General features: G+C 41.7%; 1 long non-coding RNA gene across 1 annotated transcript in view; it reads right to left on the reverse strand.

Annotated features, from left to right (window-relative positions):
- The window catches only part of LOC146894717 (uncharacterized), a 44,004-nt gene extending 20,477 nt beyond the window's left edge, over positions 1–23,527 (reverse strand). The window contains exon 1 of the long non-coding RNA XR_015001572.1: positions 23,397–23,527. This is a non-coding gene — a long non-coding RNA (uncharacterized LOC146894717). The remainder of the gene's footprint in view (positions 1–23,396) is intronic.
- Between the last annotated feature and the right edge of the window lie 232 nt (positions 23,528–23,759).

Below are 23,759 nucleotides of genomic sequence, written 5' to 3' on the forward strand. Positions count from 1 at the left end.
GTAAAAGACTGTCTTTAAAGAAAGAAAGAAAAAAAAGGAAAGAAAAAAAAGGAAAGAAAAAAAGGAAAGAAAAAAAGGAAAGAAAGAAAGAAAGAGCGAATGGCACATGAGAAACACCAGGGGCTACCCTTTGACCTCCACAACCATGGATACACACATACAAGTGTACCTACATGCATACAAATATGCACATATATGTACATAAAAGTGCAAGAATGACTCTAGCTTTTTTAATTTATTGGAAATTGTTCACCAGAATGTATTAGACTGGGTGCTTGAGAGAAACAGAGTTAATGTTTTATATTTCTAACGCACATACAGTATAAACATTTATAATATGTATATTATATGTGTGGAGAGCTGGGTATGGAAACTTAGGCCTGTCATCTCAGTACTTGGGAGGCCGAGAGAGAAAGATCTAAACTTTGAAGGTGGAGTTGAGCTATGTAGTCGCTTGAGGCTAGTTCAGGAATACATGGGTGAAACCCTGACTCAATAAAAGTAAATAATTAATTAAAGTGTGTGTAAAGAAGACGAGAGATTTATTATTCTGAGAAACTGGTTCATGCAGTCACAGCGTAGGAAATACCATAACTTGCCATCTACAAGCTACAGACCCAAGAAAAGCCAGCTTGTTCTTGTCTGAGAGTCTGCCAGTCGGGGAACCAATGGCGGAAGTTCTGACCTGAAAACGGGGCAAATCTTTGACCTTTGTTCAACCCAAGTGCTTACCTAACAGACTGTACGCTGGCCACTTTCATAAAGGTGATCTGTTTTGCAGAGTCCACCAGTCCGGTTGCTAATCTCGTCCGGAAGCACTCATACCCAGATTGTTTAATGTTTAATCCAGCCTAGTCATGTCAACAGAGAAAATTTAGCATCACAAGGCTGGGCAGAGGGCTCTGTGGACATTTGCTCCATAGACATGAGGACTGGAGTTTTGATCTCCAGAACCCATAACAAAGTCAGGAGTAGTGCTGTATGTCTGAAACCCCAGTGCTGGGGCTGGGACTAGGGCTGGGGGTGAGCAAAGATGGGCAGATCTCCTGAGTTTGCTGGTCAACCAGCCTGAGCTCCAGGTTCAGTGAGAAATCTGGTGTCAAAAAAAAAGGTAGAGAACAAGGGAGGAAGACATCTGACATTGACCTCTGGACTCCATATGCAGCTAACCTGCACAGACGTGTACACACACATGTACGCATTGTACACACAAGCACACACACAAAAACCATCACAGATCTACTCTTTGCCTTGGTATCTGTCCAAATGTCCTTACAGCCTACATAGTCTCCAAGAAAGGTAATAATGACTTTATCATTCTACTCAATTTGACGCAGCTGAAAATGCACTAACCTCTCCCACAGAAAGAAAAAGGGTCAAGTCCTTGAGTGACGGCTTGAACCTTCTCGTTGATATCCCAAAACTTAATACTGTCATACAAAATCAACAGTGCTTAAATAGTGTGACATAAAATCATTATATCTTATGCTCAGGGCACAAGAGGAAAGAAAACAAAGGTATACGCATGCACACACACAGTAAAATAAGAAAGTATCACCATTCCCCGCTCTGTCCTGGGTCACAGGGTCATAACTGATACTTCCAGCTGCCTCCCTCCCCTACACATTCTGTACTTTCTTTAAGCTTCAACTAGCATCTCAGCTGGTCACGGCTTATGCCTGAAGTGGTGACAGAAACCCCTACTCCTGAACAAACAGGGCATTTAGATCCATAAACCTACTGCTTCTATTTTTAGATTTATCTGTTGTTTTTATCTGTGTGCATTGGGGGCGGTGTTGGGGAGGGGGGTAGGTACAGTGCACACGGAGGCCAGAAGAAGGAATCAAATGTCCTGGAGCTGGAGGGACAGGTGGGTTGTGAGCCTCCTATCGGTACTGGAAGTAGACCTTGGGAACTGAGCCAACTCTCTTGCCTCACCCCAGCCCTACTCCCAACACAAAGGCTCTTAAAAGAAACTAGGAGCAAATTGATCAAGGAAAATAGATTTATTGCAGTGTGGCCCAACTGGGGAAAGAATGGGCCCTGGTTTTCCTCCACCTTCTCTTGAGCAGTATTTCAGTTTTACAGGAAAAACTAAACAAAAGCCAGCACCACGCATCCGTTCACAGAAGTTGTCAGAACTGTGAAACCTCTTCCATCTCCAGCTGGTAGTGGGGCTTCCCTCATTTCAGTCCTCTGGACTGGGAGTCCTGGGGATTATTTCAATTCATTGGGATCCCTCATTTCAATAGTCTGGTAACCAGAGAGAAAGATTCCTTTAAAGTATGGTAGCTCCGACCAGAGAAGTTACACTCCCCTCTGTGTTTAGACCTCTGTCTTGAGAGATCTGAGTGATATGTTGGACTTCGTGTAAAAATTCCTAAAGTCTGCTCCTGCCCTAAAGATGTGTTCTGCTTGCCTTGGATGTCTTGGCATAGCCAAGCATAGTGCTCGGGCTCTTTTGTAAGCAACTGTAATTCTATGGGGTATGGACAGACAACACAATACAAACATAGTCAATAAGAGTAAATATCTAAAGAAAACCAGTTGACTACCAAGCACACATGAGCATCCGTTTTCAACAGTCTGGCTGTAAATTCTTTAAAGAAGACAAAACTGTGGCAACAAAAGTCTTACACTTCCCATGATCGAAACATTGCAGAGAACATTGGATGACAAGGAGCTGACAAAACAGTCTCGTTATCTTTACCTTTGCTTAAAGATCTGGTCATGAGGGCTGGAGAGATGGCTCAGTGGTTAAGAACACTGGCTCTCCTTCAAAAGATGCAGGTTCTGATCCCAGGACCCACAGTGGGATCCAAGACCTACTCTGACCTGTGAGGACACCAGGCACACAAGTGATACACAGACATGCATGCAGGCAAAACATCCACTTGTAGTAAAAGAAATAAATAACAATAAAAATACCCTGATCATAATACAATTAGGATCATATGCACACCAGCCAGAAGAGGGTTCAAATCACCAATAATGTGTCTTAGAGGGCATAGCTTGGAAACCTATTCTCTTAAGCTTTGTATACTAGAAGTCTTATATACTTAATGAATATAAATACATTCAAGTATGCGAAAAAGCCAACAATTAACACACAGAATTAGTGCTACTTTTGTTTTTGCTTTTAATACAAAATTTTGGATTCTTAGCTTATTAAATAACAAGTCCACAACAACTGCAAAATGAAAACATGAGTCTCTTTTTATGGTATTTACTTTATTGTGTGTGTGTGTGTGTGTGTGTGTGTGTGTGTGTGTGTGCTGTGTATGTTTGTACCTTAGTGCCGTAATTCGTATGTGGAGGTCAGAGGACACCTTGCAGAAACCAGTTTTCTCCTTCCACCATGTGGGTCTCAGGGGTCAAACACAGGTCAACAAGTCTTCATCACTTGGTTTGTCCCACTGTCTCCAAACTTTAGACTTCCTGAAGCTTTAGGGGCCGTAACAGTGACTGCAAATAGACTTGTTTTCTGATGCACAAAGTGTGTCTCGTATGTACAATAAGAAAATGCTTAGTCAAAGCAAATAGATGTAGACCCCAGTTTTAAATACCAGGACTGCTCAAATGGCAGGATTTTCTTTTGAAAGATACTGTAAAAATAGCAAAGACGTTTCTTTTTTTATAAAAAAAAAAAGTCCTCTTTATATGTTGAAAGTCTAGATGCAATATTGGATGGAAAAGAACATTTCTGATAACTTTGCATATATTCAGATTACATACTTTGACTCCGTCAACATTTGCAAAATATTCAAATAAAATGTAAATTCATAGCTCTGTACATTTCCAGTCAGAGGCAGACATAAGTATTAAATACACTAAATTCATCTTAAAATATTAATTGTTTATAAGATGGTCATCAAGCATTTTGACATAAACAGATATTTAAATGAGCCTTGACTTGGTTAAGACTCACTTTCTTAAATAGTTAAAACCTGACAGTATCAGCAGAAAACATAAACAATTAGTTTCATAAACATAAAATCTGGAAGCTGGGTATGGTGGCATGTGCCTTTAATCTCAGCATCTAGGAGCCAGAAGCAGGCAGATCTCTGAGTTCAAGACCAAGTCACCCAGGGCTACATAGAAAGACCCCTGTCTCAAAGAAAGTAAAAAACAGAAAATCTGTCTTCTGGGCTACTTCTTTTCACAAATGTGACAAAGGACGGAACGTTTTAAAGAAAAGCTTGTTGCTTCAGAACCAGAGAATTTGTTTCTAATTTTACAGTGGTGAATTAGTCCTGGCCTTAGAAAATCTAGATAAATTCACATTTAGAAACATTTTTCATAATTTTTAAAGTAATGTAAATGTTCTAGCTGCTTTCCTGGTGCTGTGATAAACATCATAACCAGAAGCAGCCTGCGGGGAGGAAGCAGCTTATTCTATCTTACAGGTTTCAAGGAGAGAACCAACTGCTCTTATCTGCTAAATGGATGTAGTATTAAACTGGTTCCTAACAATGTATTAGTGCATCTCTGAGCCCTCAGCAGAGAAGCTTCTTTTTGTTCTCAAATGGTGATTAGCAAAGAGACACAACTGAGGTAGACTTAATGGAGATTCTGCAGAACTCTCAGCCCTAATGGGCCGTCTATATGACGCCCTTCCTCCCCAGGCTCAGGATCCCTGCAGAAGATGGAACAGAAAGGTTTTAAGAGGCAGACTCAGTGAATTACAACTGTCAGTAACATTAAATATTAGTCTTTTAATCAAACATTGTAAAACTTGTGTTTACAGCAAGGAATTTAAATCCTTCTTCCCTACCTTGTAAGACTTTTGTGTAAATATTTCAATCCCTTCCACACACACACCCCAAACCTGGTAAACCCTTGCTTACACAGAGGCTCTGCCACCTCCTTAGAATTTAAGCAACCGACCCCTTTCCACTCTTCTTCTTTTCTTTGTGCTGATTCTCTTAAGTCTAGACAGTTTTGAAAGACTATGACCAGATCTTAGCCAATAGGAGAAAGACAGCACCTCCGTTTGGATAACAACCAAGTTCATCTCTTGCCCTGGTGTGCTTGCTCTCGCTCTTACGTTTAGTACATCTCTTGATCAGAGTAAAGTTTTGCCTTGCCAAGAGACTTCAACTGGAGTAATGCTTTGTGTGTGTGTGTGTGTGTGTGTGTGTGTGTGTGTGAGAGAGAGAGAGAGAGAGAGAGAGAGAGAGAGAGAGAGAGAGACCCCAAACTTGTTTCTAACACTACAAGGAAACAATGTCTTCCAGACACAACAGGACAGTTGCACATATGAATTCACAGCCGTGTTGACAGTATATACAAAACCTGTAAAAAAACTCAAGTCAAATAAGCTCTCCAAATGGAGAGAAGAGATGAGCAAGAAGTCCCATCATTGGCTAAGGAACTATTGGCGATTGATAGCTGCTGGAATAGGGAAGTCAGTTCTCTTTAAGGCTGTGGCCAGTGGCCAGTCAACCACGCTCCAGTGGACCCTCACACACCTAAGAGCCTATGGGTAGGGCAAATTAGACGTGATGGGTTTCTAAAAACAGAAAGAGGACACAAAGTCGGGTGGTCAGGGAAGTGGGGGTGGGTCTCAGACGTGGTAAGCTTAGTCTAAATACATTGTATGAAATTACCCAAGAACAAATAAAAAATACGGGGAAACAAACTTCTTGTCTTTCATCACTTAGCTAAGAATGACCCGGGGATGAGAGATGGGAATCAAAGTGGTGGATCTCAGGGGTGTGGTTTCTAGGTGAGAAGAAGGGGAGAAAGGAATGTGACAGAGGGAAATTTGAGGGCAAGATAAGCAATTTGGAAATCTGGATTAAACACAGACTTTTATTTTTATATAAATAGGACCAAGTCAGGTGGCTCTAAGGAACAGAAGACTTTCCATCTTAGTTTGACTACTGCAGTGAGCAAAACATGGATTTACATCAGCCACAAGTCAGCAATGACTTGGCATTTCTGAGGGGCTGAGTATTTGCCAGTCAAGGCAGGCATGACTGGCTGCTTCCTGCAGCCCTGGAGGCAGATTTAGGCAGAGCAAAGGGAAAGGCACACAACTGGCAGAGATGACAGCAGTTTTAATATAATAGCAAGAGCGTGAGACAAGGGTCAGATCTAAGGAGATAAGAGTTAGGAGACTGGCTAGGATAACTTTTGTGAAAAAGGAGGAAATACGGGGTAGAATGAGGCAGTAATGTAGCAGGAGCCAAGCTAGACAAAGGTTTGGATCTAGGGAACTTCAAACCATGTTCCATCATGCTGGAGGAAATATGAAAATCTCTTTAATCTGTAAGCTAAACATGCCACTCCTGTGATCAGCAGTGGCCATTACAGAGGAGGCAATTCAGTCAGGCCATGTTAAGAGTAGAATGCAAGATGTTTGGGCTTAATTGAATAACCCTTTGAAAAGGACGGTTGTCCCATGACCATCTAGTGGAGTGAGAAAGAAAATTCACAAGTGGACAGGCTCTGTTTGGTGAAGAGGTAAACCCCTAGATCAACAGCTTCCAGCCTGTGGGTCACGAACCCTTTGGGGGTCAAACAACCTTTCGTAAGGGTCATATATCAGATATTTACACAACTATTCATAACAGTAACAAAATTTTATGAAGTAACAATGAAATAATTTTATGGATGGGGTCACCACACTTGAGGAATTGTGTTAAAGGGTCACTACATTAGGAAGGTTGATGATGTGAGAGTTCCTCTTTGTGCTGTGATTACCATAAATGAATAAAGAAACTGCCTTGGCCTGTTGATAGGGCAGAACTTAGGTAGACAGGGAAGACAGAACTGAATGCTGGGAGAAAGAAGGGCAGAGTCAGAGAGCTACCATGGAGCCACCAAAGTCATACGTGCTGAATATTTGCTGGTAAGCCACTGCTACATGGCGATATACAGATTAATAGAAATGGTTTAAATTAATATGTAAGAGTTAGCAAATAAAAAGCTAGAGCTAATGGGCCAAGCAGTGATTTAATTGATACAGTTCCTGTGTGATAATTTCAGTTCTGGGCGACTGGGACAGACAAGTGCCTCCTTGCAACAATTGGCACTCCATCGTGGTCAACTAACTCCACATAAAACCTGAGAGGGCTTGAAAAGGAATTTTAGACAAAAAAAAAAATACAGAGTTTAACACAGCTTCTTGCTGTTTGCTGGTGGCTTACTGCAACTCCTTTAAGAGAGGTTTTTTTGACTCAGCAGCAGCTGCAGTAAAAAAAAAAAAATCCATGCTGTTTTATAATGCAGCTTTCCTAAAATTATGCAATGAAAAAAAAGAAAGCATTTTCAACAAATGGTGCTGACATAACTGGATGTCAACCTGTAGAAGAATAAAAATAGATTCATATCTATTACCATGCACAAAATTCAAGTCCAAATGTATTAAAGACCTCATTATAAATCCGACCACATTGAACCTGACAGAAGAGAAAGTGGGAAGTAGCCAGCAATACATGGGCACAGGAGGCCATGTTCTACGTATAACCCCAGTAACACAGACAATAAGAGAAACAATGAATAAATGGGACCTCCTGAAACTGAGAAGCTTCTGTAAAGCAAAGGACACTGTCGTTAAGACAAAAAGGCATGCTATTGAATGGGAGAAGATCTTCACCAACTCCACATCAGACAACGGTCTGATCTCCAAAATATATAAAGAACTCAAGAAACTAGATATTAAAATTCTAAATAACCCAATTTAAAAATGGGGTACTGAACTGAACAGAGAATTCTCAACACAAGAAGTTCAAATTGCCAAAAGATACTTAAGGACATGTTCAACTTCCTTAGCTATCAGGGAAATGCAAATCAAAACAACTTTAAGATACCATCTTACACCTGTCAGAATGGCTAAAATCAAAAACACCAATGATAGCTTATGATGGAGGGGATGTGGAGTAAAGGGAACACTCATCCATTGCTGGTGGGAATGCAAACTTGTGCAACCACTTTGGAAATCAGTGTGGCAGTTTCTCAGAAAATTGAGAATCAACCTACCTCAGGACCCATCTATACCACTCTTGGGAATATACCCAAGAGATGCTCAATCATACTAAAAAAGCATTTGTTCAACTATGTTCATAGCAGCATTATTTGTAATAGCCAGAACCTGGAAACAACCTAGGTGTCCCTCAGTGGAAGAATGGATAAAGAAAGTGTGGCACATCTACACATTAGAGTACTACTCAGAGGTAAAAGACAATGACATCTTGAATTTTGCATGCAAATGGATGGAAATAGAAAACACTATCCTGAGTGAGATAACCCAGACCCAAAAATATGAATATGGTATGTACTCACTCATTAGTGGATTGTAGCCATAAACAAAGAACATTGAGCCTATAGTTCGTGATCCTAGAGAACCTAAGTAATAAGGTGAACCCAAAGAAAAACATATATAGATCCTCTTGGAAATTGGAAGCAGACAAGATCTCCAGGAAAAAGTTGGGAGCATGGGGGTGGGTGTGGATAGGGAGAAGGGGAAAGGGGAAGAGAGAAGGGAGAAGGGGAGGGTTGGGGAGAGCTTGGGGGAGTGGGATGGTTGAGATGGAGGAAGGATGGATATGAGAGCAGGGAAGGAGATATCTTAATTGAGGGAGCCATTTTGGGGTTGGCAAGAGACTTGGCTCTGGAGGGGTTCCCAGGAGTCCATGGGGATGACCCCAGCTAGGACCCTGGGCAGTTGAAGTGAGGGTGCCTGAACTGGCCTTGTCCTGTAGACTATCTTGAATATCACCATAGAGCCTTTGTCTGGCGGCAGATGGAGATAGAGACAGAGACTCACATTGGAGCACTGGACTGAGTTCCCAAGGTTCAGTTGAAGAGCAGAGGAGGGAAAATACAACCAAGGAAGTCAGGACCACGAGGGGTTGGTCCACCCACTGAGACAGTGTGCCTGAACTAATGGGAGCTCACTAAATCCAGCTGGACTGGAACTGAATGACCATGGGATCAAACTGAACCCTCTGAGTGTGGCTCACAATTGAGGCAGACTGAGAAGCCAACAATAATGGCACTAGGATTTATTTCTACTGCATGTACTGGCTTTTTGGAATCCTATTCTATCTGGATGCCTACCTTCCTAAGCCTGGATGAAGGGGAAAGGGCCTTGGACTTCCCTCTCTCAGGACTGGAGGAGAGGAAGGAGGATGAGTGGGAGAGTGGGAGGGAAATGAGAGGAGGGGAGGAAGTGGAAATTTTGATTCCTATTATTTATAAAGTAATAAAAAATTATCAGAGAAAAAATAAAAAAATAAAACTTGGCTTCCTGGGCCAGGCTGCCAGTGAACTCCGGCTATGGAGCATTTAAATGGAATTTGTGGGCTTGGGTGTTTGTGTGCCCACTCGGGGTTGGGAGGAAAATAGGTGAAACCGTGCTCATGACTCAGCGTTCCCCCACAACTGCCAGGGGCAGTCAGAACACCAGCAACTTTTCTGCCATTGTGCAGTGTCAGCAGGATCAGGTCTACTAGGCGTGCACAGGCAGGAGAGCATGGCGGATTCCCGCCACCATACACAGAGATATTTCCAGGCCATGCACTGCACTGCATGGCGGATTTAGCTTTTACTTAACGGGGGGGGGGGGGGGTAGGTATATGCTGCATGGTGCTATTGGTGCTATCCAGAGTTTAGGAGGAGAAGATGGCTCCCACCTGGCAGTCCTAGAGCTGAGGTAAACTACTTCCACCATATTTAAAGCCTGAGAGAGGTGGAGCCAGCACCCAGGGCCACTGAGACCAAGCTGCTTAGCATTTTAAGAAAGGCTTCTGATCAGAAGATAATTACAGATAATGCAATAAGGACAGATTCAGACATAAAAGACCTCTAAATGGGTCACATATTGGATAAATGTACGTAGGCTTAGAAGAGAGAAGAAAAAAGTATAGAGAGTCATAAAATAAAGTTAATGCTTTAAAAAGGGGTGGGGTTAAAGTCTTTAAAGAGACAGTACAGATAATCATAGATTAAAAGGAGTAAAGAAAAATAAGCCATGTAAAAATGGAAAATTCACAGAGAGTCTGGACTATGTATATTATTGTGTTTTCTTTGAATTTTTTGACTGTGAAGGAGCTAAGTACAGAGAGACATTTCATTATATGGACTGCTAAGCTAAACCAGCATGTATATTATAAAGGTATCTTGACTTCAGAATTTGGGTCTAAGAACATGTTGCTTGGGAAAAGAGGTTCTTCTTTTGTTTTCACAGAAGATGAGAACCTGTGGATTGCTTCCACGCGAATATGGTTTCATGGACCGAGACCTCCTGAAAGGTCACCATGAACAACCCTCAAAAAATTACTTTGCCCAACTGCTGACTGAGATGAACCTAGCACACAGGATGCACCATGAAAGACCTGATTAACAGCGCCCCCAAACAACAGGAAGCAGTATGGACAAATCTACACCCATATTCCCAAATATTATCTATAAATGTTTGTTTACATCTAAAGGGGGATATGCTATAGAGATTTGCATTGTTATGAATCTTGGTTTATTGATACAAATTTAAGGTCAATTTTGTTATATGTATTTCTGATCTTGATTAAGGTATTGTGTTTGTGGAGTACATTTAAAAAATGTAATGTATAATTAAGAAATATAGGTTAATAGAGAGTCATCTGTAATAGTCAAGCTTGTAGTCATGTTAGTTAGATTTTCTAGATGTATAGAGGTATATGTCAGTTAGATAGGTATTCTTCAAATCTTTCAGAGACTTTCAGAATATGGCATTTAAAATGCTTAAGAACTTAAGACTTTTGTTGAGAACCACTGCCCTAGATAAAGAGAGGCAACATCCACAGACCCCTTTAGAGGAGCATCAGTGATACAATCTGTGGAAAACTCCTCACCCAGTTTCAGGGTTTCTGAGAAGTCTGCCCTGTGGATGGTCAGAGTAGGGGTCTTCAAAGTCTCTCAAATTCATCCAACTGGTGGTAGATGCAAAACACTCAATGGAGAGGGTCCTTGTAAGTTGCTCAAGGAGGGGATAAAATGAGTCTTGGGGGTCAGCAGGAAGGAGGAGGCAGAGGGGGACTACCATACTCAGTTCCCAGTGTAGTATCAGTGAGTACCAAAGACAGACAAGGGAACGAGCGGCTCAAGAACATCACAGGTTTTTATTCAGGTGAAAAACCCACAGAGGAAGCCTCTGAGCTGAGAACCAGAGCCTGATATCTGCTGACAGGCTGGGGTCCATATAGGACTCACAAAACCGGGGACAGAGATTGAGAAGTTTCACTTTATGGCCTGCAGTAGTTCGATGCAGGGGGTAATCAGCGAGTCACCTAAAGACTCTGTCAGATGATCTAGAAACATCTCTCACGGCCGGTCATTAGTGACAGCAGGTGGCAGAGGAACAACAATAGAGTAGATAGGGCAAGAAAGTAGAGAAACAAGTTACTTCAGTTCCAGGAACCAAGTTATTTCCAGCTTGCGAATTGTCATTGTTCAAATAAAATGGAGGAGCTTTACAAAATGGCATGAACATGGTTAACCTCTAGATCAGCGGAGCATAAAGTCACACAAAAAGCGACAATTGTGTGGGTCATTAGAAATAATGGCAGGGCTATGTTTCCAGCCTTTGATCCCTGAACTCATGAATCTTGACTATGGGAGAAAAAGTATGTTCGTCCACAGGATACCCACTCAGAGCCCAAGTAACAGTCATTCGGAGAACCTGGCCCCAGATCTTTGCAGTACCGCCATCCAGCCGGCCACTGTAGCCACAAGTTTACCTTCCAGATGACTTACCACCTAGATTTAAATCAACAACTTTCTGAAAGTCTCTAAAAGGCCATTAAAACTTCATCTACAGCAAACTGCTTGGAGATAGTGAGGAACGCAGCAAAACTAGGGGATAGCATGAGTCACAGTCTCTGGTATCGTTCTATTTTATGTAAAAATGAGTTATTTCTTCAAAAGCAATATTGTGTAGACAACAGGTGAACACTTTGGAGATCCGCGGATGGTAGCTTTTGTAAAAGCGTCACAGAAAAGACAAGCAAAACATGTTTACAATAAAGACTAATTCTAATAAGAACAAACTGTTGAAAGGTAGTGTCTAAGAAAACTTCAGGAAAGAGATCCCAGAGCAGCCCACAGACAGTTAGCTAAGATAGGATGCAGCTACTTCTTGGTAGATGTGAGAACAAAGAGCTGCTCAGTACAACTACAATTAACGAGGTGGAAAGAGTAGCAACAGCAGCCAGTGACTGACAGCTAACAGTCAGGGTCAGCAGCAAACAAACCACAAATCAAAGGTGGATGTGGGGGTGTGGTGCGGTAGGGCTTCAACCACTCCTAGCCATCTCTAACCAGTTAGGAAACCTATGAACAGTGGGCGATCAATGCTCCCCGGGGTTGCCAAAGGTACATGCATACAAAAACCTCCAGACAAGAAACTTCAGCGACTTCCTATTCTCTTGCAAAACACTCCCTCTTTTGGGAAGTTTGTCTCACTTTTTCTTAATTTCTCAGTTTCTCACTTTTCTTTCCTCCTCCTTGATAAAGTTTGCATAGAAAGTCCACATCTTTAATCTTCACTGACATGAGACAATGTGCTAATCATATGTTTACAGTCATGCTATCTACAGAAACTCTTTGTTTCGCTGTTCTGCAATTAAAGTTAAAGGTTTCTTCGGGCTGTGAAGGGGATCGTGTTGCATGTCTTCTTCCAGGTTTTGGTGCTTTGCTGGTCCGCTTTGGAACACTTCAGCCTGGGCTATATCACGTTACCTTCAACCTGCGCGCTCACATGGACATGGCATTCTCCCTCTTTCTTTGTCTAAGGCACCAGATATACTGGATTGAGATTTCATTCTATCACTATATAGATACATAAATCACAAAATTACTTTTGTGATAATCCTATTTCCGAATTACATTACATTCTGAGGTATTGAGAGTAAGGACTTCCATGGATGAAAGGGGGGGCATGGAATTCAATTTACATATCCAATAGTGATATCGTTCAACAAAGCAATAAATATTTTTTCAAACATGAAGATTTATTTACAGATCAATATGCTCTTATTAAAAGAAGCATTTTAACAAGCAGAAGGAAAATGATCTTATATGAATGTTTAAATCAAAAAGAAATAAAGATGGCAGGAAATAATAAATACAGACATAATACTTAAAGACTATTATTTTGCCAGTCTGTTTAGGAGTGGGTCACTGAGATGGGTTACACAGTAAAGGGGCTTGCTGCCAAGCCTGACTACCTGAGTTCAAACCCTGAGCCCCACAATGTGGAAATAGAGAACCAGCTCCTATAAGTTGTCTCCAGTCCCAGACCGAAACCCAGACATAAACACACACACACACATACATGCATTCACACACACACGGGCATGTGTGTTTCCAATCTGTTTAGCCAGGGTTAGGGTTAGGCTCTCAATTTGTAATTCTAGCATACAAGGAGATGTAGCAGGAAAATCATGAATTCAAGGCCAACAAGGGCAACTTAGGAAGTTCATATCTTAAAGCAGGATACTAGGGATGTAACTCTGATCACTGACCTAAGATGTGAAAGTTCTGGGTTCAATTCCCACCATCTCTCCAAGAACATTGCTTACCAGATAACTATACTTTCATGGCATTAGTTACTTTTCTATTGCTGTGATGAAATACCATGACCAAAAGTGACTTATGGAAGAAAGAGTTTATTTTGTATTAAAGTTCTAGAGAGTACATAATAAAGGGGCAGCATGGCAGCAAGGAATAGTGACAGGAGCAGGAATCTGAAAGGTCATGACTTCAGTCACAGGCAAAAAGCACAGGAAGCAAATTGGAAGTTTGTGTGGGGCTATTCACAAAGTCTGTCTATGGTAGTTTGAAAGGAAATGGCCGCCAAAGGGAGTAGCATTATTAGGAGGCGTGGCCTTCTTGGAATAGGTGTGGTCTTGGAGGAAGTGTATCACTGTGGAGGCAGGCTTTGAGGTCTCATTGAGCATGCTCAAGCTCTGCCCAGTGTCTCAGACCATTTCCTGTTGCCTGTTCAAGATGGAGAACTCTCAGCTCCTTCTCTAGCACCATGTCTGCCTGCACACCACCGTATCCCACCATGATGACAACAGACTAAAATCTGAAACCATAACTCCTTTATAAGGGTTACCATGGTCATGGTGTCTCTTCACAGCAGTAGAAACCCTAAATAAGCCACTGGCCCAGTGACATCCTTCCTCAAGCCAGGCTTCACTATCTGTTTTAAACAGTGCCACCAATTGGGGACCAAGTATTCAAATTCAAATAAACGAAGCTATGTGAGAAAATTCTCACTTAAACTACCACATTCCAGTTCCTGACTCCCATGGTTTGTGGCCATATCAATGCTGTAGAATGTGTTTCATTCAACTCAAAAAAGTCCCCATAGTTTTCCATGATCTCCACACTGTTTCAAAGTCCAAACTCTCTTCTAAGGCTTAAAGAAATCTCTTAATTATAAACTCCTATAAAATCGAAAGGCAAATTACTTATTTCCAATGCATGATAGTACAGAACATATTCCCATTCCAAAAGGGAGAACTAGGGAATATAAGGAAGAAATATGGGATCAATGTGAGACCAAAACCCAGAAGAGCAAGCAGCAAATCCTGCATTTTCAATGATCCATGTCAAATGGCTCTGCCTCTCCAGGTACACTGCCTGCAACACATGTCCCTCTCTGGAGCTGTTTCTACTCGCTGTGTGCAGCTCCCCTTTCTAGATGTCTCACATCTCTGTCATCACCAGTATCTCAGGATCACCACTGCAACCAAGGCTTTACCTCCACAGCTTCACACAATGATATTGTGGGGTCTTAATGAAGAAACTTCCATGCCTAGTATTGCCTGGCCTCAGCTTGCTGATAGTAGATGCTGTCCCGCCCAGTCCCACAACTGTTCAGCCCCAAAGAAGCACACGGAGGTCTACATTAATTATAAACTGGTTGGCCTATTAGCTCAGGCTTCTTATTAACGCTTATAACTTATACTAGTCCATAATTCTTGTCTGTGTTAGCCACGTGGCTTGGTGCCTTTTATTGGTGAGACATTCTCATCTTGCTTCCTCTGTGTCGACTGCAGACTCAGCCTATTTCTTCTTCCCAGAATTCTCCTGTTCTGGTCGCCCCACCTATACTTCCTTCCTGGCTACTGGTCAATCAGCATTTTTTTAAAATATAAATAATAAATCTTTACAGGATACAAGACCATTGTCTCACAGCATCACAGGAGACTGCACTGTCAAGTCTGGCTGCCAGCTTGCCATGACCAGCCTGGCCTCCTTGAACCATATTAGCAGTAACTTTTTTTTTTAAATCCAGAAGCTTTCAAGGAGCAGAAAACTCCCTAGGCTCTCTTTCACAAATTGGAGGTTTATCTGGGTGAGGTCTTGCCGCAAGGCATCCTTCCCATTGTTCTAGAATGGAGTAGGATGCATCTCCGTAAACTGTGCTAATCCCAAGATTTACAACACAACTTTCAGCGTGTGCCTTGGCTGAATATTAGATGTCTTAGTACCTATCTTTTATCTCCAAACTGCATATTTTTATTTCTTTTTATCCCATTTCCTTTTTTTCATTATAGACTTCCATAAGCATTACTAGTGTCTCAGTTGGGTTTTCTATTGCTGTGATAAACACTTTGATCAAAAGCAAGTCGGAAAGAAAATGATTTATTTCAGCTAACAGCCTCACATGATTTATTTCAGCTAACAGTCTCACATCACGGTCCTCATCCATGGTGTCTGATTCAGGTCCTGCCTCCAGGTTCCTGTTCTCTTGAAGTTCCTTCCCTGACTTCTCTCAGTGATAGACTGTGATGTCCATGATTGAGGGAAGAGGTGCATGCCAGCAAGCTGCAGGCATGGTGACAAGGACGTGAAGTTGTGAGATCACATCTTCAACTGAAAGCTTAAAGGAAAGAGAATGAACTGGAAGTGGAGCGAGGCTATAAACTCTCAAGGCCCATCCCTTGGGTCTTGTCCCTAGCGACATACTTCCTCTAACAAGGCTGCAGTAACTTCCCATACAGTGCCACCAACCGAGGACCAAGGGTCCAATTTCCTGATCCTATGGGAAGATTTTTTCATTTAAACCACCACATTCAGCACCAGCAAGAAAATCACCAAAGAAACTGAAAAATTACTTCTTTTACATAACTAAGCAGAGCTGTGAAGTCTCCAGGCAAACTGCTACTCCTCAAATTGGAGCAACTGAGAAGTGAATGCAGAGCAGTCACAACTTGCAGGGCAGAAACAAAGACCAGGAAACTTCCTGAGAACTAGACTAGAGTTCTTACCAAACTTGAGGGTCACAATTTGTGCCCCGTGTCAGAACTGACCAGAGGTCCTCAATAAGCCAATCCAAAGTAGAAAATGAAAGGAAGATTTATTCAAGGTAGCCACATTAGAAAGGGGAAGACAGAGATCCAATAACTACCACCACACACACACACACACACACACACACACACACACACACACACAAACACACACACCTGTTTTCAGGGTCTTGAAGTGAGATTAAGGTTCAAACATAGCCAAGGATTTGCACATCTAAAGAGTTTCAGTCAAGATGATGGATCCCACCACTGATCCATCATTGTCTAAGCTGATGTCTCATTTATAATTGAGATGCCAAAGGGAATTCTAACATCACAATGTTCTGGATGCAGTCCCCACAGCTAAGAGGAGGAAAAAACATGCTAAAATTTTTCATGGAGAAGTAGGCAGGAGTCAGGATTAGGTAATGTAAGCAAGGAGGCAGAAGTCCTAGGCTAGAGGATGTCACACTGTCCTCCACAAAACTAAGAGACAATAGAAAACAACTGAGGAAAACCCATCAAATTCTCTGTGCTGGCTAGCCTAAGTTGTCAGTTTGATTACATCTGGAATTAACTAAAGCAGTTGGGCACAGAGGCAATGTATTTTTCTTGATTGGATCATTTGAGGTGGGGAGACCAACCCTAAGCCTAGATCATGTGAAGTGGGAAGACTCATCCTAAATCTGGGCCACACCTTCTGGTAGGTGTGTCCTACAAAAGGACATAGACGAATGCTTGCCTTTTGCATGTTTTTTCTCACTCTCTCGGCAAAGTTAATCTATCCACTTGTTGAAGCATTGCTTTGTTGGTGCTGGAACCTACTTCTTCAGGACTCCAACATAGACCAAAGACCAACTGAGTCATCCAGTCTTGTGAACTCACAGTTCACAAAACAGAGTTCTTGGCCTTTTCCTCAGGGAAACAGTCATTGTTGGACTAACTGGAGCACAGTCTATAAGCCACTCCATTTATCCCTTCATTATAGATTCATTCTATCAGTTCTGCTCCTCTAAAAAATGTTGACAAATACATTATCCAAGATCTGTAGAACTACAGAGGTACAGCATGCTGAAAAGGGTAATATAACAGGACAAAGGTTTCCATCTTGTCTCAGCTGAAGCCATCTTTGATTTCTACCCCTACCCTGAAAAGTCCCATTACAAAGCATCCAACCATGTTCTAGAAATGGGGTTAAAATGCCCCAGCTAACTGCATATTCTTGGTTCTTGTTAAACTGCTTATTTACTTCCCTCTGCAACTGCCAACAAGGATGGAGTTTTTCTGTGTTTTTTGTATTTAAAATCTTGCTGTAATATGCATTCAAGATTGATCTGTGAGACGTTTTTCTTTCCAGATATTCACACACCAACTTCACACAGACTCTCAATTTGAACATTGGTCATGCTGAGTGATCTTTTGGTCTCTACCACACACCAGTAATACAAACCAGAATGGGAAGAAAAAGCAGGGGGAAAAAAACCCCAGCAAAATAAGTATAACTGAGAACTTCCCCAAAGTAATGCCAAACCCAAACCTTAGCACCCATAACCTGAGAGAACACCATGCAGGATAAATATCCAAAACCTGACCTGACACCTAAGCATACCAGTTTGCTTTTGTTGCTTGTGTGTTTGGTGTCAGAGCCAATAAAAACATTCCTCGGACCAGTGTCAATAAGTTAGCGACACTGAATTACATCACTGTATTTCCTCCTCAGAATTATATAGTTTCAGGTCTTGCATTTAAGCTCTATTTATGGTAAGATAAGAGTCCAGCCTTGCTCTTCTCCTGGATATTTAATATCTCCTGGATATTAAATTTCTCATCACTGTTAGTAATTCATAAACAAGGGACAAGCCTCCAAAACAGAAAGAGCCAGGCCAAGTGGGCTGTGGATATTCACACAGGAAATTATAGTAATTTGAGAAGATGACTACTGAGTGGATACTTCCTAACTCCTCTAAGAACGCTATAATACCAAAACCAATCACCTTTCAAGAAAACTGCTTACAAATACCTCTTATGGACATAGAAACAGAAATCATTTAAAAATTAGGGAATCAAATCCAACAATGCATAAAATCTATAGTTAACATCAATTCTACACGGTCTCAATTTATGTAATCTTGCGGGATCGGCAAAGGGAACAGATAAATGGATCGATTAAACATAGTGGCGAGCCTAGAAATAGACTCACGTGAAAATAATCGACTGATTTTTGCAAAGGAAGCAAGGATCAATGCCATGGAGAAACGATCATCTCTTTCAACAAATGATACTGAACAACTGGAAATCCACATGGGTGGAAGAGGCAGGGAGGAGAGAAGGATGCATGTGGAAGGCCGCAAAGGATGTGGACACCATACAAACGTCACAAAACTTAACTCAGCGTGGATCACAGACTTAAGTGTAAAATATACCGATCAAACTCTTAAAAGATAACAAGGACAAAAATCTAATGACCTTGACTTTGATAGCGACTTCTTTATCGTGATACTAAAGATCAATCCTCGGCAAGAAAAAGCACTGTTCAGCCAGAGCGCATTGACAGTAATGGCTTTGGTGAAGCTCGGAAGCATATGCCTGCAATCCCAGAACTCTGGAAGCAAGTTTGAGCCCAGCCTGGGCTATTATCCATAATACACACACACACACACACACACACACACACACACACACACACACACACACAAAGAAAAAAAACCTCTGAAAACCCAACAATATAAAAATAAGTAACCCCTTTAAAAAGTGGGCCACAGATCTTAAGATGTCTCAAAAAAAGAAATGGTAAGAGATGGAAAATATATTTCAAGGAAATGCAAATTAAATACCAATGAAATATAGCAGCACCAATCAAAATGGCCATAATTTCTAACGGGACAACATCAAAAACTGGCAAGGATGAGAAGCGATAAGAACTCTCATTGCTGGTGGGAATGCAAAGCACACCAGCATCCCCATCACAGAAGACGTGTGAAAATTCCTCACAAAATTACATATACCCATACTATCAGCAGCCACACTGACACGTACCCAAGGGGCTTGAAAGGTTTTTTAGCCAAGTAAATAGTTACAATCAAGCCCATGGAGGTTTTAGTCCTGTCAAGACTTGGAAATGGTCAAAACACCCTTTAGTTATTGAATAGATAAATAAATCATGGTACATCTAGACAATAGAAAGTTATTTATTATTAAAAAGAAGTGAATTAGCAAGCCATGGAGAGACACAAAGGAAACTTATGTGTATGTTGCATTTATAGTATAAGAGACCATGCCCACGTGGACTGGTGGCTAAAGGAGCAGAAGGAGCTCCCACAGCAGACAATTGATGGTAGTCGGCTGGAGCCAAAGAATCAGCTTTGATTAAGAAGAGACCAGCATCATTGAGGTGAAGTCTTCTGGAAAGTGTGTTCTCAGGGCCAGCATGAAGAAGCTGCCTTCCGAGAGTGGAAAACGTTGTACCTTCTGTTGGCAGCCGAACTTGGTGGTCTAGGAGTCACCCAGGTGGTGTTGGTCTTGAAAGCGTGAAGGGGTCAGGGAGAGCAGCTGAGGTCTGGCATTGTGGGGCAGGGCTGGAGTCCCTGAAGAGAGGCCAGGAGAGGCTATTGGCGAAAGTGTAGCCAGGTTGCAGTAGGGACCCCAGCATTTGGAGATGCCAGTACCATGGGATACCCATTAAGCACAGAAGCAGGTGTGGAGAGGAGCCAGCCTGAGCCTAGGAGACAAACTGTGTGCTGAGGACAGAGAGAGAGAAGTAACCCAAGCCCTTTGAAGGAACCCAGAATATTGCGAGTGGATCCTAGAATACACCTTGTTGGAGTTCGATTTTGCTTTGGACATATTGTAACTGTGCCCTGGTTCTTCCTCCTTAAAGGTAGAACATACTTAATTTATTTTTTTTACATTTTTTATTGATATTTATTGAGCTCTACATTTTTCTCTGCTCCCCTCTCTGCCTCTCCCCTCCCTTCTGCAATCCTCCCCCAAGGTCCCCATGCTCCCAGTTTAGTCAGGAGATCTTGTCTTTTTCTACTTTCTACTTCCCACGTAGATTATATCTATGTAAGTCTCTTAGTGTTCACATTGTTGTCTAAGTTCTCTGGGGTTTTGGTTTGTAGGCTGGCTTTCTTTGCTTTATTTTTAAAAACCACCTTTGAGTGAGTACATGTGATAATTGTCTTTCTGTGTCTGGGTTACCTCACTCAAAATAATGTTTTCTAGCTCCATACATTTTCCTGCAAAATTCAAGCTGTCATTATTTTTTTCTGCTGTGTAGTACTCCATTGTGTGAATGTACCAAATTTTTCTTATCCATTCTTCGATCGAGGGACATTTAGGTTGTTTCCAGGTTCTGGCTATGACAAACAGTGCTGCTATGAACATAGTTGAGCACATGTCCTTGTGGCACAATTGAGCATCCTTTGGATATATACCCAAAAGTGGTATTACTGGGTCTTGAGGAAGGTTGTTTCCTAATTTTCTGAGAAATTGCCATACTGACATCCAAAGGAGTTGTACCAGCTTGCATTCCCACCAGCAATACAGAAGTGTTCCCTTTTCCCCACCACATCTCCAGCATAAATTGTCATCAGTGGTTTTGATTTTGGACATTCTTATAGGTGTAAGATGGAATCTCAGAGTTGTTTTGATTTGCATTTCTCTGATGATCAAAGATGTTGAACATTTCCTTAAATGTCTTTCAGCCATTTTAGATTCTTCTGTTGAGAGTTCTTTGTTTAGATCTGTACTCCATTTTTTTTTATTGGATTATGTGATCTTTTGGTGTCCGATTTCTTGAGTTCTTTGTATATTTTGGAGATCAGACCTCTGTCTGATGTGGGGTTAATAAAGATCTTTTCCCAAACTGTAGGCTGTCATTTCATCTTGTTGACCGTGTCCTTTGCTTTACAGAAGCTGTTCAGTTTTAGGAGGTCCCATTTATTAATTGTTTCAGTGTCTGTGCTGCTGGGGTTCTATTTAGGAAGTGGTTCCCTGTGCCAATGCGTTCAAGTGTACTTCCCACTTTCTCTTCTATAAGGTTCAGTGTGGCTGGCTTTATGTTGAGGTCTTTGATCCATTTGGACTTGAGTTTTGTGAATGGTGATAGATATGGGTCTATTTTCATTCTTTTACATGTTAATATCCAGTTATTCCAGCACCACTTGTTAAATAAGCTTTCTTTTTCCATTTGATATTTTTTGCCTCCGTATCAAAGATCAGGTGTTTGAAGATGTGTGGATTGATATCTGAGTCATCTATTCGGTTCCATTGGTCCTCCTGTCTGTTCTTATGCCAACTTAATTTATTTTTAATTTTTTAAAAAAGATTTATTTATTTATTATGTATACAGTGTTCTGTCTGAATGTCAGAAGAAGGTACCAGATTTCATCACAGATGGCCGTGAGCCACCATGTGGTTGCTGGGAATTGAACTCAGGACCTCTGGAAGTGCATCCAGTGCTCTTAACCATTGAGCCATCTCCCCAGCCCCTATTTTTAATTTTATATGAGCCTACAGTTGAGAGACTTTGAACTTTTTGAATAAAAGAGATTTTGAGGTTTTTCAGAGAATTTGGACTTTAAAAGAGATTGGGTAGTTTTTTTTAAAGGGATTTATTTGTTTATTATGTATATAGTATTCTGCCTGCATGTATGCCTTCATTATAGAAGGTTGTAAGACACCATGTGGTTGCCGGGAATTGAACTCAGGACCTCTGGAAGAGCAGTCAATGCTCTTAACCACTGAGCCATCTCTCCAGCCCTGAGATCGGGTAGTTTTAAAGAGATAACTTTTAAAGTTATACTATGGCTATGATATATTTAAAGTTTGTATTTTTTTGTTTTTGTTTTTGTTTTTCAAGACAGGGTTTCTCTGTAGCTTTGGAGCCTGTCCTAGAACTAGCTCTTGTAGACCAGGCTAGCCTCAAACTCACAGAGATCCACCTGCCTCTCTCTCATGAGTGCTGGGATTAAAGGCGTGCACCACCACCATCTGGCAAAAATTTGCAAATTTTTGTAAAATGTTTTATATTGTGATGTCTTTATTAATGTCTAATCTTGGGGATGAACAAGAAAAGGAAGTTAAGGCTTAACAGTGATGTGTTTGTGTGTCAAGCTAACAAAGGGTCAGCTGTCCCGGATAGTGTTATGCCAACTTGATACAAGACAGAGTCTTCAGAGAGGAAGGAGCCTCAGTTGAGAAAATTCCTCAATAAAATGGACTGTAGGCAAGCCTGTGAGACATTTTCTTAATTACTGATTGATGTAAAACACTAAGACAATTGGTAAGCTAATTTTAAAAAAATTAAGAGTTTGATGAAATTGCAGTGCTCTGACTGTCTACCTTCCTACGAGTTCTTGGTATGGCAGGCCCCAGAGATCCCCACGACAGAGCAACAAATGCCACTGCTGTTGGTTTCCAACCAGAACCGGATGGCAAGACCCAATTGCTGAAGACACCACATGTCCTGGTCACAGGACATAGAGGGAATCAAACCGGAACTGGGCTAGAAGCTGCTCTGAAGGCGACTGTTAAAGGATTGTCCTCAATAGTCTTACTCTGCTGTGGACCCCGAGTACAACAATACCGACTGCCCAGGAAGATGTGCCCACTGGAGCAATAGCGACGAGTCTGTGGTGGGGGTTGCTAACTGCTCTCTGATTGGCACTGAAACACTTTCTACAAGAGAGAATTTGTGTCTGGTATCAGAAACCTGTTCAGAAGGCTGCGGCTGGGGGAGTGACAGGCCCTGGTGCACGAGCATCCCTGACAAACTGGTTTATACCCATAAATCAACTCTGCTGTCGGCTTTGTTCAGAGAAGCTTCCTTTGGCAATGATCAGTAGTAACCACGGTGATTCATAACCAAAGTGCCGAGAATAAATGACTGTTGAATATTAATTAAGTCAGAGATGGGGCATACATATCACCTCCTCCGAGGCTTAAGAAACATTACAGAGGAAGGGAAAGAAAGAAGAAAAGGAGCAAAGGAAATGCACATGTGGGCGTTAGAGGGTTGTGTCTTAGTTAGGGCTTCTGCTGCTGTGAAAGACACCATGACCACGGCAACACCTCTAAGGAAAACCTTTGAAGGGGCTCGCTTACCAGTTTCAGAGGTCCAGCCCATTATCATCATGGTGGGGAGCATGGCGGCATGCTGGCAAATGTGGTGCTAAAACGGAGAGTCCTACATCCTGCAGGCAGCAGGAAGTCTACTGACTGTCACCTTGAGAAAAGCTTGAGCGAAAAGAGATCTCAAATCCCGCCTGCACAGTGACACACTTCCTCCATCAAGGCCACACCTCCTAACTGTGCCCTTCCCTTTTGGGGTCATTTTCTTTCAAACCACCTCAGGACCCTTCACAGCGACTGTGTGCACCTTCAGAGTGATGTCCGCATTTTCTTCAATGTCAGCAGTCTGATTGCTTAGAATGGTCTTCATTCTTGCAGTAGATGGGGCAAAAGCGT

This window comes from Myodes glareolus, chromosome 4 (genome assembly GCF_982192425.1).
Source record: "Myodes glareolus chromosome 4, mMyoGla1.1, whole genome shotgun sequence".
In the NCBI taxonomy this organism is placed as follows: Eukaryota; Metazoa; Chordata; class Mammalia; order Rodentia; family Cricetidae; genus Myodes; species Myodes glareolus.